Below are 13,441 nucleotides of genomic sequence, written 5' to 3'. Positions count from 1 at the left end.
TGGGCTGCTTTTTGGTTTTCCATGAGATCAAAGGTCCATTTTCATTTAGGCTTACACAATACCCTGTGGTACTACGCCTGTCCGTTGTGTCGGCTGCCCAATCTGCATCACTGTAGGCGTGTAGCTGCAGTTTTTCACTGGGGCTTTTTGTGAAGCACATTTCTTTTTCGCTTGTACCTTTCAGATATCTCATTACATGTTTAACAGTAGTCCACTGCTCTTCTGTCGGTTCAGTAAAGTACTGTGACAGTTTACTCACAACAAAACTCAGGTCGGGTCTTGTGCATGTAGCCAAATAAATCAGGCTTCCAACAGCCTCTCTGTATTTTTTGACGTCACTCATCACATGTGCATTATTAGTGTAGTTTAACTTTTGTTCGCAAGGTGTCGCCCTAGGTTTACAGTCTTGCATGTTAAACCTTTCTAGTATGTTTTCCACATATCTCTTTTGTGACATCTTAACACATCCATCACTTTGGTCAAAAACAATACCCAGAAAATGTCTGAGTTTTCCCAAGTCTTTCATTTTGAATCGTGCTGAGAGCATCTCTTTCACAACCTTCAGTGCGTTTTCATCACTGGCACCAATGATTATGTCATCAACCCATATTAAGATGATCACCTTTTCTTTTTCTGTCTCCTTTGTGTAAACGCAATGATCAGAAGGATTTTGCACAAAGTTGTTTTCACTCAAATACTCGTGCAGTAACTTGTTCCAATTTCTGCCTGATTGTTTGAGTCCATACAGCGACCTTTTCAGCTTGCATACCAACTTTGTATCTGTGCCAGATTTTACCTCATAACCTTCTGGCTGTTCCATATAGATATCAAAATCTATTGGTGCATGCAGGTAGGCTGTTTTGACATCCATCTGATGTAAGATCAAGTTTTCTTGCACCGCTTTTTGCATCAACACTCTGATACTAGTCAGGTTGGCAGTAGGAGAAAAAGTCTCCTCATAATCCACCCCTTCCCTCTGACTGTATCCCTTGGCAACATAGCGTGCCTTGTACTTTTCTGACCCATCTGCATTGTTTTTAATAGCATACACCCATCTGCCCCCCACTGCTTTCCTGTCCTCCGGTAAGTTTGTAAGGGTAAATGTGTCATTTTCTTTTAATGATTGTAACTCCTCATCCATTGCATTAACCCATTCCTTTGATTGAGGTGAGGTTACAGCTTCTCGGAATGTTAAAGGAATGTTAGACGCTACTCTATAACAATAGTCTATGTTAGTGAGTACTTGATCATCACTTTCTTCGTCTCCTGACACATATTCACTCAAGTACTCTGGTTTCTTCCTCTCTCTTGAAGGGTATCTCTTTTGCTCAAGTGTCTGTGTGTGGTTGTGTACTTCAAGCATAGGAACTGGCCCCTGGTCTTGTGTATGGGCTAGACTCACATCAGTATTTTTACTGGTATTGATAACTCTATGCTGCAGCTCAAAATCATCATTGACAGGTGTCATGTCAGTCTGTGTCTGTCTCTCAGTGTTTGTTTTGTTGATAAACTTCACCAGCCTATGCTTCTGCACTTTTCCAGTGTCAGGAAAATAAACCATATAGGCTGGACTGTTCTTGTCGTATCCAACAAAAATCCCCTTTTCACACCTTGCGTCCAATTTTCTCTTGTCCTGTTTGTAAGCATAACACTCTGAACCAAACTTCTGCATTCTGGACAAGTTAGGTCGTTTCCCTTTAAGCAGTGAGTAAGGCGTCTGCTTTGTGCGGTTGTTAAAACATCTGTTCCTCACTACAGCAGCTGTCTGGACTGCGTACGTCCACAGCTCTTTTGGTAGCTTACTGTCCAATAGCAAACACCTGGCCATGTCAAATAGTGTGCGCCAGTTTCGTTCAGCAGTGCCATTTTGATGTGGCGAGTATGGGGCTGAGGTCTCATGCCTAATGCCATTTCTGCTGAGTAGTGCTTGGTAATGTTTCCCCGTAAACTCAGTACCGTTGTCAGACCTGATACACTTTATCTTGCCATATGGCGCTGTGTCTGCAAGAAACTTTTCTGTTGCCTGCACTGTGTCACTCTTATTTTTTAGAAAGTACACAAATACTGTGCTGGAAAAATCATCAGTAAATGACAATGCGTACCTATACCCGTCTCTGGACACTGGGTCTATAGGTCCTGCTACATCCGTGTGCACCAGCTCTAAGGGTGCTTTTGCCCTTACATCAGCCTCCCTGTTCCTAGTTTGGGTAAACTTTCCCTGGGTGCAGACTTCGCAATGTAGGGCTGACATGTCTGTTTTACCTTTGATTGTCATACCATCAACAACATGTTGTAGTTTCTGAACATCATCATAATTACAGTGCCCTAAGATTTCATGCCATGTCTGCATATCGTATACTCCCTTACATTGGTCTTCACACTCACCGTTCACTGTATGTAAGTAGTACAGTCTGTTATACTCATGGATGTTGAATCTTGCACCATCTCTACATATCAGGGCATCTTCTCCTTGCTTGAAGACTACAGTTGCTCCACTGACAGTCGCTGCTTTAACAGAAAAGATGTCCTGCGGGTAAGAGGGGATGTACAACGCCCTCTTCAGCGTCGCGTTTTGATGTTGTCCTCTGCTGTCGATCAAGCAGACCTCTGCATCTCCTCTGCGCTCCGCAACTCCGTTGGTCTTTTCACCGTTGGCTAACTCCACGCAATGTTTCAGCGGTTGGAACGTGTCGTCAAAATTCCTGAACTTTGATATATCATTGATGATGTGTGAGGTTGCACCTGTGTCCACCATTAGTCCTTTCTTGTTAGTACTGCAAGCTCCCTGCTTCACTTCATCCGTGTCGCTCACCCGGAAAATATACTCGTTGTCTCTCTCCTCCTCGGAAACTTTGTGTGCGTCGTCCTGCTGGTATCTCCGCCTGCAGGTGACATCCCGGTGTGTGGCACTCTTACAGTAACTACACCACTGCTTGCGTTGACACGATCTAGCTTTGTGTCCTTTCAGGCCACATCTGTAACATACAATGTCCGCACCCTCGGTTTCACGGTCACTTGTAGGTCTACTGGTTGAAGCAGGTTGCATTCGCGCCTTCATCACGTTGTCGTCCGACTCTGTGGCGCGCATTTTCTCAGTAGCCTCGTAGCTCCGCAGTTTAGTTTTGAACTCCGCAAAAGGCGTATTCGCATCACTCTGTGTAACATGAACAGCGAACGGTCCATAAGACTCTGGCAGGCCCTTCAAAATCATTGCCACCAGCAGTCCGTCGCTTAACGTTTCACCGGCGTTTCTCAATGCTGTGATAGTGGTCTCTGCACGTATAACATATTCAGTCACACTTTCGGTACTTAACTTTTGAAGTGAAGTCAGTTCGGTATACAGGCTTATTACCCTGGGTTTTCCTTTTCCAGCATAGTAGTCTCTCAAAATCTTCAGTGCTTCTCGGCCATTGTCCGCTGCATCTCTCATTACCAGAGATAAACTTTTATCATCGAGAAACTGAATCAGCTCCGCGTATGCCTCAGCATTTTTATCTTCCACTTCATCATCTCCATCGGCTGGCTCGTTTAGAATAATGTCCTTTAAACCTTGTAGCCGGAGATGGCCCAAAAATTTCGTCTCCCACAGTTCGTAGTTCCTTTCATCTCCGTCAAAAACCAGCCGTGACCAACGGCCACTTGACTCGTAGGCTCTTCTGCTCATGGCGCTAGCTTAGTATGCTAACTCACCGGACACGCGGTACGTCGCGGCTTTTCTCTCGGTGGTAACTTGTTGAAAACTCTCTGGGTAGCTCTGGGCCCATAACCTGTTAGCAGAGATGGTTCCCTCAACGGTCCCGGCGTCCATACCCAATGCTAGACCGAATATCATTATTAAACAAATAACACAAAGTGGCGCATCATGGCTGGTTGACTTGAACTGAGTCGTCTTTATTGAAACGCAGGTTCACTTGACCTCTCCTAGGTCACATGTCTATTCAGGGGCATCCTATTGGCTGCCGCTAACACATAACATTGCATAGAAAAGTAAGTACAATAGATTGTCACAATGGAGGGCATATACTCCTATATGTTAACACAAACCCACCGCAGAAACGTTGCTTCAACAACTTACATTCCGTTACTTAAACATTGTGGCGTTTATAAAGTTCGACTTAAGGCTGCGGCATGTATTGTATCGACGGACTCGTTTCACTTCCTGCTTCTAAAAGGTTTGCGCGTGTTGCGGAGCATTTCACATCCAGGTGGAGTCACGTGTTAGTTGAAGACGACCCACACAGTGACGTCTTTGTGTGTGGAACTCGTTGGTTTGTTTATTCACTTATCAGAGACTTTTTTGTCCAGAGGGCTTTTGCACGAAACCCGGATAAGGGATTAAGTCGGGCTATCCAGGTTATCCTGGAGGAATTTAGCTCCGACTTGGTTGCACGAAGCCAGTTGAATTAAAACAGGTGTTACACCCTTACTGGTTTTTACACCTACTGGTTTTTACACCTACTGGTTTCCCTACGCTGCGTGCTTGTGTTTAAACGACAGCAGCAGATGTGTCTGCGTCTGTTTCCTGATTCTCACACATTCACAAACATATTGCTGCAAATCTACAAAACGCATCACAAATCCATTGCAGCGTCTACGATTGTATGAGTGAGCTCTACATCACACCCACGTGTGAAAGTTCTCAAACTACATTTTATTACCGACCAGGATTTGGGTTTAATCATATGGTATGCAGTGCTTATCCTCAGATCCAGTGCTCAACCTGCACTGGAAAACCACCTCTGGAGCAGGACTTTTTCTGTCCAGCATGTTTTCTTTAGAGAGACTTGATTTTGTTTTTCAATGATTTATTTAATGGGACTGTAAAACGTTATTTATTTAATAAAATGTAATAAAAAAAGTGAATGTGATTATTTCTTCAATGTAGTACTCCTTTTACAGAATACTTTTTATCATGTTGTGCATTTATACCAGAGGTGGGAACAAGTCATTGTTATGCAAGTCACAAGTAAGTCTCAAGTCGTTGCCCTTGTCCCGAGTCACAGATGAGGCAAGTCCCAAGTCGAGTCACAAGTCAAAGCCAACAAGTCCCAAGTCGAGTCACAAGTCAAAGCCAACAAGTCCCAAGTCGAGTCAAAAGTCTTACCATTTTAGTTTTGAGTCATTTCAAGTCCTCTTATTATAGTGGGGACGGGGAACCCTGGGTGATGGTGCGCTGCCTCACAGACCTAGACTACGAAGGGAAGGGTAATGGTGGATCGACTGTGACTGTGTTATAGTACTTTAAAACGGACGTTGACATAATGTTGGCGAGGATTTCCATCGGAGTCTGAATCCGGGTTCAAAAATCCTGATTTTTGTAACCATGAACGAGCTGTCTCGTTGATACGGTCAAATGGACTGCAGTGATTGGATGTCGTGCAGGCAGCGCTCTCTGCATACAGGTGGCGCACATTTTTTTGACAGATGCAGATAAACAGAGCAGCGCGGTGGTGTGAAAATGTTTTCCCCCAGTTTTCATGGGAAGTAGCAAGTCTTCTCGAGTCAAAAGGCTCGAGTCCAAGTCAAGTCACGAGTCATCGGTGTTCAAGTCCAAGTCGAGTTGCAAGTCTTTGTACGTTTTGTCGAGTCGAGTCTCAAGTCATCAAATCCATGACTCGAGTCTGACTCGAGTCACATGACTTGAGGCCACACCTCTGATTTATACTGAATGTATTTTTACAGTGTGCAGTTGGTAGATTTACGGTAACAGAGTATTTCTGGTACTAGTAAACATAAAAGCAGATGGACGTGTCTACGTCCTGAAACAACATGTGTACAGTTGGGCGTTTTTAATGTGCTTAAGTAATAGAAACATCTTTAACAATGATAAATATCCTGCAATCAAACAATCAACATTCGTACAGATGACATGTTTACAGACAGAAGTGACACAACATATTCAACAACGTGATGGAACAACGTCTTTGAATCTCTTTGAATGGCGACTTCACCGATGACCTCGTCCTTCTAATGTGAGGACTACAACTCCCATCAGGCTTTGGCTCCACCCCTAAGCCTCCTGGGAGTTACTGTTATTACTCAGTACTTGTTCCCTTCATGTTGAATATCACACTGAGGTCCAGCTGGTAGATTATTGATCATCTCATACGAGGACTTGATCTCTTTTTATGCTCAAAGGTCAAAGGTAGCAGGGAGAGGCTGATGATGTCATTGAGATCTTATTCTAAAGGTCACATGAGGAAGATTAAACACAGCCAGTAAATATATATATATATATATCATAAATAAAGTATCAATGAGACATTAAAAGAGATTACATCTGTATCACAGTGCTGTGTGTGTTCTTAATGACATGAAGCCAGAAAACACTCATCTCACATTATGCTTTTCACAATAAAAGCTTATTCTCTTAACACAGTACAAATATATATCACATAAACAAAATAAATGCAGAATACTTTGAAGAGGAAGTTCTACTTTGTTTCGTGTAGTACTTTCTATTACAGGATAAACAACAATAGTTAACATTTGACCAAATACAGTTTTACAGTTTTACTGTTTTCATATTTAAATTATATTTAAATTTAAAGCTTCAATCTTACAAACTGTCAGGGCAATGACAGAGGGCGACCCAATAGCAGACGCAGACACAGGTAAGCAGGATACAACGCTTTTATTTGTGAGTAGCGTGGCCTGTGCGGGGCACGATGCGGGACGGTCGGGCAGGCGGGGTTCGAGCAGGGGACAGACGTAGTCAGCCGGGCGAGGGTCAAGCAGGGGACGGACGTAGTCAGCCAGGCGGGGGTCGAGCAGGGGACAGACGTAGTCAGCCGGGCGAGGGTCAAGCAGGGGGCGGACGTAGTCAGCCAGGCGGGGGTCGAGCAGGGGACAGACGTACTCAGCCGGGCGGGGGTCAGGCGGGAGGCAATCAGGCAGGCGGGGGGTCAGGCTGGAGACAGAGGTGGTCGGACAGGCGGGGGTCAGGTACGAAGGGCAGGCCGGGAGAAGACAGAGAGACGGGAACGCTGGAAAGCTTGGAGACATCACAAGACGATCTGGCAGGGGGCTGACAAACGAACAGAGTTTAAATACACCGGGGAGGCAATCAGGGGACGAGAAACACCTGGGAGGGGTAGAGACAAACACTTAACGAGACACCGGCTGTGACAGTACCCCCCCCTCAACGGGCGCCCCTGGGCGCCCTACCGGGAGCCGCGCCTGGTTGACCGGGATTGCGGCGGTGGAAGTCTTGAATGAGTGTTGGGTCCAGGATGTGCCGGGTCGGGACCCAGCAGCGCGCCTCGGGGCCGTAACCCTCCCAGTCAACCAGGTACTGGAAACCCCGGCCCCGCGGTCGGGCCCCCAGGAGACGCCGCACCGTATAGGCGGGACCACCGTCTATGGTCCGGGGGGCGGGAACGGGTCTGGGGGTAGAAGACAGAGGACAGTGAGAGACAGGTTTGACACGAGACACATGGAAGGTGGGGTGGACACGAAGGGAAGCGGGCAGCCTGAGTCGGACCGCCGCCGGATTGATCACCCGGGTGATCGGGTAGGGGCCAATGTAGCGGTGAGCCAGTTTGCGGTTATCGGCCTTGATGGGCAGGTCCTTGGTGGACAACCAGACCCGTTGCCCGACACGGTAGCGAGGGGCGGGGGTGCGGCGACGGTTGGCCTGTGTCTGGTATCGCCGGTTGGTTCGGAGTAGGGCAGTTCGGGCTCGCCGCCAGAACCGCTTACAGCGACGGACAAAGGCTTGGGCCGAGGGCACTCCCACGTCGATCTCTTGGTCCGGGAACAAGGGGGGCTGGTACCCCAAGGAGCACTCGAACGGAGAGAGACCGGTGGACGTGCAGGGCAGGGTGTTCCTGGCCATCTCCGCCCAGATCAGTTGCTGGCTCCAGGTGGTCGGGGAGGCGGCTACCATGCACCGGAGAGAGGTCTCTAGGTCTTGGTTGGCCCTCTCAGCTTGGCCGTTGGTCTGGGGGTGGTAACCAGAGGAGAGGCTGGCAGTAGCTCCGATGAGGGTGAAGAATGCCTTCCAGAACTGGGAGATGAACTGGGGGCCGCGGTCAGACACCACGTCGACCGGAAACCCGTGCTGCCTGATGACATGGAGCAGTATAGCCTGGACGGTCTCTTTGGCTGAGGGGAGCTTGGGCAACGGGATAAAGCGGGCGGCCTTGGAGAACCGGTCTACGACGGTGAGGATTACTGTGTGGCCGTCCGAGGGTGGCAACCCCGTAATAAAATCCACCGCAATATGAGACCACGGTCTGTGAGGTACCGGCAATGGGCGAAGGAGGCCCGCAGGAGCGCGGTGGGGGTTCTTGCTCCGCGCACACACCTCGCACGCAGCCACGAACGAAGGAACGTCGGTGGTCATAGTGGGCCACCAGAAACGTCGTCGTAGGAACGCCATAGTCCGTCTGGAACCGGGGTGGCACGTCAAACGTGACGCGTGACCCCACTCCAACACCCGGGTCCTGGCTGCGTCCGGGACGAAAAGCCGACCCGGGGGACCTCCTCCCGGATCGGGCTGCGACCGCTGGGCGTTGCGAACCACCGCCTCCACCCTCCAGCACACTGCGGCGGCGAAACAGGAGGCGGGAAGTACTGTGGCCGGAGTCGACACGGTCTCATCCGGGCCGAACATCCTGGAGAGGGCATCGGGCTTCCCATTGCGTGACCCAGGTCTGAAAGCCACTGTAAATTTGAATCTGGCGAACAGGAGCGCCCACCGGGCCTGGCGGGCGTTGAGGCGTTTGGCGGAGCGGAGGTAGGCGAGGTTTTTATGGTCCGTCCATATGATGAACGGCTGGTCGGCCCCCTCCAGCCAGTGCCGCCACTCCTCCAGAGCAGCCTTGATGGCGAGGAGCTCCCTGTCCCCCACGTCGTAGTTCCTTTCAGCGGGACTTAAACGGCGAGAGAAAAAGGCGCAGGGGTGGATCTTCCGGTCCCTCGCGTCCTGTTGGGAGAGGATTGCCCCAAGCCCGGTGTCTGAGGCGTCCGTCTCGACGATGAATTGGCGCATGGGGTCTGGCTGGATCAGGATGGGTGCCGTCGTGAACCGCTTCTGGAGGCGCCGGAGCGCGGCGTCGGCCTGGGGTGTCCACTGGAAGCGGTGTTTGGTAGACGTGAGTGCGGTGAGTGGAGCTGCCACCGTGCTGTAACCCCGGATAAATCGCCGGTAAAAGTTAGCGAACCCCAGGAAGCGTTGCAGCTGCGGGCGGGTGGTCGGGGCAGGCCAGTCCACCACCGCCCTTACCTTCCCTGGATCCATCTGGATGCTCCCTGCCGCTATGACGTAGCCCAGAAAGGAGATGGTGGAGCGGTGGAACTCGCATTTTTCTGCCTTCACGAACAGTCTGTTCTCCAGGAGCCGCTGGAGCACCTGGCGCACGTGGTTGACATGGTCCTGGACAGATTTAGAAAACACCAGGATATCGTCTAGGTAGACAAAAACTGTAATATTCAACAGGTCGCGTAGGACGTCATTAACCAGCGCCTGGAAAAATGCTGGTGCGTTAGTTAGCCCAAAGGGCATTACCAGGTACTCGTAGTGGCCGGAGGCTGTGTTAAACGCCGTCTTCCACTCGTCGCCCTCTCTTATGCGTACCAGGTTGTAGGCGCTGCGCAGGTCCAGTTTAGTGAAGATAGTAGCTCCTTGTAACAGCTCAAACGCAGACGACATGAGGGGAAGCGGGTAGCGGTTTTTGACGGTGACGTCGTTTAGCCCTCTGTAATCGATGCAGGGGCGCAACCCTCCGTCCTTCTTGGTTACAAAGAAGAATCCCGCCCCGGCGGGCGAGGAGGATGGACGGATGTGCCCTGCTTGGAGAGCCTGCTCAATATACTCCTCCATGGCCTTAGTCTCTGGGCGGGAGAGGGAGTACAGGCGACCCCGAGGGGGAACTGCATCCGGGAGAAGGTCAATGGCGCAGTCGTATGAACGGTGCGGGGGCAAGGATGAGGCACGTACCTTGCTGAAGACCTCCAGTAGGTCAGCGTAGTTGTCCGGAACCCCGGCGACGTCGCTTCGGGTCCCGGGTCCGGAGTCGGGAACCGGTACCGGTCGAGGTGCGGAGCGCAAGCATTGCGTATGGCAGGACGCACCCCAGCCCGTGATACGCCCGGTCTGCCAGTCCACCACCGGGTTGTGTCGCCGCAACCACGTGAGCCCCAGCACCACCGGCACCTGAGGACAGGGGAGAAGCAAAAAACGTATCTCCTCTCGGTGGTTACCGGAGATCAGCATGGTTATAGGGGAGGAGGCCCGCGTCACCCTGCCCAGGGAGTGACCATCAAGAGCTCGAGCGTGCACCGGCGCGTCGAGCGGAGTGGAGCGGAGTCCCATCTGGGTCGCCAGACCCGTGTCCAAAAAACACTCATCCGCCCCCGAGTCAATGATTGCCTGTACAGTCAGGGGCTTCTCACCATGAAAAAAGGTGACATGAAAACGGAAATGACGAGGGGTGAGCCCCGGAGCACCGGCACAGCCCAGCCGCAGGCTCCGTGCTACGGCTGGGCTCGCCCTTTTCCCGGGCAGGTGGCGATGAAGTGGCCTGATTCCCCACAGTAGAGACAACAGCGGTCCCTGATTCGCCTCTGCCGCTCGGTCGGAGAAAGCTGGGAGCGACCTAGTTGCATGGGTTCCGGGGCTGCGAACTCGGCTGCGCCCGGAGAGTCTCGGCTGTGTCTGGCGAAAAATCCTCGGCGTGGGCGAAAATCGTCCCGAGACCCCGGAAGTGCCGTTCCTCCCGGCCCGTAGCGTTCTCTCGTCCGCTCCCGTAGGCGGCCGTCCACTCTGTTGGCTAGAGCGATGAGCGAGTCCAGGTCTGCGGGCATGTCCCGTGCCGCCAACTCGTCCTTGATTGCGTCGGCGAGTCCATGTAGGAATGCGTCGAAGAGCGCTGCTTGGTCCCACTGGCTGTCGACGGCCAGCGTGTGGAATTCCACGACGTAATCCGCCACACTGCGAGCGCCCTGGCGGAGACGGAATAGCTTCCTGGCCGCCTCCCTCCCGGACAAGGGTGCCCCGAACACTCTCCTCACCTCCTCCACGAAGGCGTCGTGGCTCTGACAAAGTGGTGATCGATTGTCCCAGAGCGCGGTAGCCCAGGCGGCTGCTCGCCCCGACATATGGAAAATCATATATGCCACCCGGGAGGCTTCGGTCGGAAAAGATGACGGCTGTAGCTGAAACAGCAGGGAACACTGTGACAAAAACGGTCGACAGGTGCTGGCGTCTCCGGAAAAACGCTCCGGGGGAGCTAGGTGGGGCTCCCGGGTCGGCGTGCTGGACGAAGGAAGAGGCGCTGGAACCGGGGCGTCGGTGTTGGGGCTGGCTGGCCCTGCCGCCGCACAGAGGTGCCGTAATTTCCCCAGTTCCTCCATGATTGTTTGAAACGCCTGCTCGTGGTGGGCGAATCGAGCGTGGCTGCGGGAGATGGCGTCCCGCCAGTCCTCGGCGTCCGCTGGGTCGATGGCCAGATCGTACTGTCAGGGCAATGACAGAGGGCGACCCAATAGCAGACGCAGACACAGGTAAGCAGGATACAACGCTTTTATTTGTGAGTAGCGTGGCCTGTGCGGGGCACGATGCGGGACGGTCGGGCAGGCGGGGTTCGAGCAGGGGACAGACGTAGTCAGCCGGGCGAGGGTCAAGCAGGGGACGGACGTAGTCAGCCAGGCGGGGGTCGAGCAGGGGACAGACGTAGTCAGCCGGGCGAGGGTCAAGCAGGGGGCGGACGTAGTCAGCCAGGCGGGGGTTGAGCAGGGGACAGACGTACTCAGCCGGGCGGGGGTCAGGCGGGAGGCAATCAGGCAGGCGGGGGGTCAGGCTGGAGACAGAGGTGGTCGGACAGGCGGGGGTCAGGTACGAAGGGCAGGCCGGGAGAAGACAGAGAGACGGGAACGCTGGAAAGCTTGTAGACATCACAAGACGATCTGGCAGGGGGCTGACAAACGAACAGAGGTTAAATACACCGGGGAGGCAATCAGGGGACGAGAAACACCTGGGAGGGGTAGAGACAAACACTTAACGAGACACCGGCTGTGACACAAACAAATTGTAACAGTCAAAAATAAAGCTGAACATATGCAGCAAAAAGACATAATTCACTGTAATTTAAAATCAAACTCTTATTTTAGGAAGAGCTTCATTACAAAGATCTTGTTTTTCTTTGTTCTGATCTTATGAATTTATTTCTTAAAATAACCTTCTTCAAAAGACAGATTTTTTCTTTGGTCGTAAAAGCACCGAAAGAGTCCAATATGATGTGGAACATTTACATGACGCACACAAACAGACACAGACACACACACACACTAGTGTCACCGCCCAGGTGTGGGGCTTCAGTGTGTGTCTGCTCCCAGAAGCCCGTCGGCGCCCGTCCCGGCCCCGAGAAGGGGGGGGTTCTGTCACGGTTTGGTCTCTTCCTGTTTTAGTTTGAAGTTTCATGTTCCTTGTGGTCCTGGGTTAGCTTCACTTCCTGCCTTGTGATTGCCTGATTGATTCCACCTGTGTCCAGTCACCTGCACCTCCCTTGTGTATTTAAGCCCTGTGTGCCTGTTGTCCCTTGTGGTGTCATTGTCCATGTTTCTCGTCGTTGGTGCACGTTCCTGGGATTTGTTTGGTGAATAAAGATCACTTGTGGAAACCTGGAGACGCCTGCGTCTGAGTCCTGCCTGCCTTCAACCTGCACCCACCCGATTGTGACATGTAGATCTTCATGCAGAAGACTTTGTCCTTTATCTGCGTTAATATCAAGTTGTGATGATGTTTTTGCCGTTGGTCCTTCAACCCACAGAATTATGGTCTTTTAATTCTCTTATGTTTCTCTTTTCCTTTATGAAATACTTTTGATTTCAACTGTTCATTCAAGATGTCTCCCGTCCGCCTGGTGTTTCTTTATTTATTTTTTACGGAAACTACCTGTGTAATTAGTTTGTATGCACGATGGGTTGTGCCACATTAAATAACATGAAAAAAGAAGAAAGAAATGGAAACTAAATACATGTTACTAAAATGATGAAGATATTAAAGAAATATGAATAACATTGATTAATCTGATTTAATAATTGGTAACTTGGATTGCACTTCATTTGTATTCTGATTCAGATAAAAGGTAAATCTTAATAATGCACTTTAAATACTAAAATGCTTCATTTAAAGTTATTGTCAAATTGATTTTGTGATTCTATTTCCAAATTGATTGATCAGTTTTTACAGACAAAATAAGTTGCAATATTTGATGTAAAAAATGTTTTATTTTGAGTTTTGTTAGGTTTACAATCACTTGTTAAATGTATTTCTTCATGAGTTTTTATAAAATCTACGGGGGACTTCCCGTTTACAAGGTATTTTAATCTACAGTAGATATTACAGAATATGTCCAATCTACAGTAGCTGAATGTCACCACACACATCGTTCTCCTTCAGCTGGATGTTGCTTCCTCCTAACGCCCTAAAACACAA

This window comes from Pungitius pungitius, chromosome 20 (assembly GCF_949316345.1).
Source record: "Pungitius pungitius chromosome 20, fPunPun2.1, whole genome shotgun sequence".
NCBI classification, from domain to species: Eukaryota; Metazoa; Chordata; class Actinopteri; order Perciformes; family Gasterosteidae; genus Pungitius; species Pungitius pungitius.
This window is presented reverse-complemented; position numbering follows the sequence as displayed.